This window comes from Propithecus coquereli, unplaced genomic scaffold (assembly GCF_000956105.1).
Source record: "Propithecus coquereli isolate 6110/MARCELLA unplaced genomic scaffold, Pcoq_1.0 Scaffold105, whole genome shotgun sequence".
NCBI classification, from domain to species: domain Eukaryota; kingdom Metazoa; phylum Chordata; class Mammalia; order Primates; family Indriidae; genus Propithecus; species Propithecus coquereli.
The window spans coordinates 1,440,158-1,442,915 of NW_012134414.1; positions in this window are offsets into that span (position 1 = coordinate 1,440,158).

Sequence of the window (2,758 nt, forward strand, 5' to 3'; positions counted from 1 at the left end):
TTTACTAAACGTTATACACAAGCTGCCATGGTAATTTTGCACACACAGCCCATTTAATCCTCATCACATCTCTTGAACTATTATTTGCCCATTTTAAGGATGAGGAAACTGAGATCCTGAGAAGATAAATAACCTCTTGTGTCATGGCTAGGACAGTAGGAGGTGATGACATTTTGAGACAGAATCAAAGGTTATTTTGAGATTTAAGGCTAGCGTAGGAAATGTAGAGCTATAGTGGAGAAGCATGCCATAAGTTATCAATAAGAAATGACTAAAGAGCCCCAAAAAGTCCAAAAGAAGTTATACACCTTCAATATTTAGGAGGGAAGAGAAGAGGAAGAGGAAGAGTGAGGAAGAGTGAGGAAGAGTGAGGGAGAGAGAGAGAAAGAGAGAGAGAGAAGGAAAAAGTCATTAGGGGTTATGCAGGCTGGAAAGTGGCAAGAGAGAAAACAAGGATTGGGGTGGGAGAAGGAGGATGAGAAAGGATGTCAGGAAATGGAAAATCAGGGGAATGGCTTATTTTTTCATAAAAAGAGAAATTATCTGTGAATTTAATATGCTAGAAGTTAGAAGATTTACAGGAGAGAAGAATGTGTGGACGTATTCGGCAAATAGAAAGAGAAAAGACAAGTGTGAGAAGCAGTGAGATGTACCTGCTCTGCTTCAGCATCTCCCAACTCTCTGTGAGTCTCTCGACTTACTGCAGGTGATCCTCCACGTAGTCTGACTGAGTAAAACACACATGTTTAAGCGTGTGGCGGCCTTGAGAGTCCGAGACCTCCTCCTCCAAGGAGTGTGATGCTCCAAGGGCCGCAGCTTCTGCTCTTCGTAATCTATCAGTGCGTGGAGCTGAGACTGCGCCTCCCAGGATGCCTCCCACTGCCTGGGGCACTAAGGCAGACCCATTCCTAGGAGACCAGGCCTCCTTTGTGGGCTGACTTTGGTTCAAGGACTCCTCAATGCCTACTCTGCGTGCTTCGACACCGCAACCCAATCTTCTCCCTCTCTCCGGGTCAGACTCACACTTCGACGTCACTGTTGGCCCAGGCTGCCCGCCTTCTCCCTATTTCCTCAGGTGTTGGCCCTAATGAAATCCTCATGTGTTTAATCCCATCTTGGCAGCTGCAGCTCAGAGGACCCAAACTACCGCCGAGTGTTTTACTATTTTTCAAATGTATAAGGATGCTGGTATAATACATACAAACATGTAAAAGTATTACTGAATTCATAAACAGTTTTTTGTTATGCATTTATATTTATAACTCAAGTGTCTGCACTTCTTTTCAACCCTCCTGCTCTCGCTCTCCTCTCAGCTTCCATCCTCTCACCAAGATTATTGATCACTCCTAAGGGTCTCCCTGAATGTAGTCTTGATCCTTCCTAATCCATTCTCCACGTGGTAGCCAGGTAATGTCTTCTAAATGCACATCTTTAGCACACACACACACACAAAAACCTTCCTCACTCTTTTAATGAATGAGCCAGACCCGGTGGGCATAATCATTAAGCAGTTGTATTCCCCCTCGTCCTTTGAACCTGCATTTCCAGACTTTCTCCATTTCTGGATGAAATCTCAGGGAGGTCCTACAGCTTTTCTGAGTACTCTAGAAATAATCGAATAGGTCCTTTTGTTTGGCATAGAAAAATCCGGTTTTGTCTAATAGTGTCCTCTACAGTCAGTCAAGTTACATCTAAATGCAATGTTTTCCCTCCCACCCCCTTTCATCCTATTTCCTTCTGGAAGCCTCTCTCTGGAAGGGCTGCTTCCTTCGCTGGGCCTTTGCACTTCTCTAGACCAGGTGCTATGGTTTGAATGTTTGTGCCTTCCCTCCCCAATTCATATGTTGAAACCTAATCCCCAAGGTGACAATGGTGGTAGAGGTGGGGCCTTTTGAAGGTGATTGGGTCAAGAATGGCATTAGTGCCCTTATGAAAGAAGCTTGAGGGAGTCTCTTTGCCCTTTCTGCCATGAAAGGACTCATAGAAGGTGCCATCAATGAGAAACAGTCAAAGCACTGAATCAGCTGGAGCTTTGATCTTGAAATTCCCAGCTTCCAGAACTGTAAGCAATATATTTCTATTGTTTATAAACTACCCAGTCTAAGGTATTTTGTTATAGGAGCCTGAATGGACTAAGACACCAGGCTAAGTTTTACTTACCTTCAAGTCATGAAAATGTCAATTCTATGAGGGAGATTCCCCTCTACTTTTTGATCCTAACCCTTGACAAATGGTAAACATGTAATTATTTATACATTTTGATGTTTTTCTCCCCCATTATACTCAAGCCTGTAATCCTAGCACTCTGGGAGGCTGAGGCAGAAGGATCCCTTGAAGCCAGGAGTTCAAGACCAGCCTAGGCAACATCGCAAGACTCCATTTCTACAAAAGTGAAAAAATAAGCCAGACATGGTGGCCCATACCTGTGGTCCCAGCTACTTTGGAAGGTGAAGTGGGAAGATCACTTGAGCCCAGGAGTTTGAGGTTATAGTGAGCTATGACTGTGTTACTGCAATCTAGCCTGGGTGACAGAATGAGAGAACAAGCCCAAACATGTGATTTGCATATTATTTTTTTTTTCTTTTAGAGACAGGGTTTCACTCTGTCAACCAGACTGAAGCTCAGTGGCCCAACCATAGCTCACTTCAACCTTGAAATCCTGGGCCCAAGCAGTCCTGCCTCAGCCTCCTGAGTAGCTGGGACTACAGGTGCACACCACCACATCTGGCTATTTTTTACATTTTTTGTAGAGATGAGG